Source organism: Pantherophis guttatus, chromosome 1 (assembly GCF_059756535.1).
Source record: "Pantherophis guttatus breed Tessera chromosome 1, ASM5975653v1, whole genome shotgun sequence".
NCBI lineage: Eukaryota > Metazoa > Chordata > Lepidosauria > Squamata > Colubridae > Pantherophis > Pantherophis guttatus.
In genome coordinates this window covers 170,546,213-170,546,676 of record NC_142063.1, presented here as the reverse complement: position 1 = coordinate 170,546,676, position 464 = coordinate 170,546,213, and positions in this window count along the sequence as shown.

Below are 464 nucleotides of genomic sequence, written 5' to 3'. Positions count from 1 at the left end.
GCACCTGTAAGAGAGAGACAAAGGTCAGTGGTTATCAACTGAATGGGCCTAGGACTAGTTCAGGCCTGCAATAAAGAAATTAAAAGAAGATATACTTGTGTCTTATGAGCTATTGGGTTAGATCCATCATCCTCACAAGGGGGATATCTTCACCAGTTTCCACCTCAATTTACATGGCTGTATGTATGTTGTATGTATGTATCAGGGGTGAGTTCTACTTACCTTTACTACCGGTTTGCAACGGGATCACTTCTGCGCATGCACAGATCACTGATGACGACATCTGGGGTGGTGGGCGGGGCCTCCCGCCGGTTTTACTAGCGGTTCTTGCGAACTGGTCCGAACCGAGGGCAACCCACCACTGGTATGTATGTATGTATGTATGTATATTGTTTTGTTCTGGCTCTGCTCACTATATACATTTATGTGTTGGCAACCATAAATGGCAAGTAGAGAAATTGGGC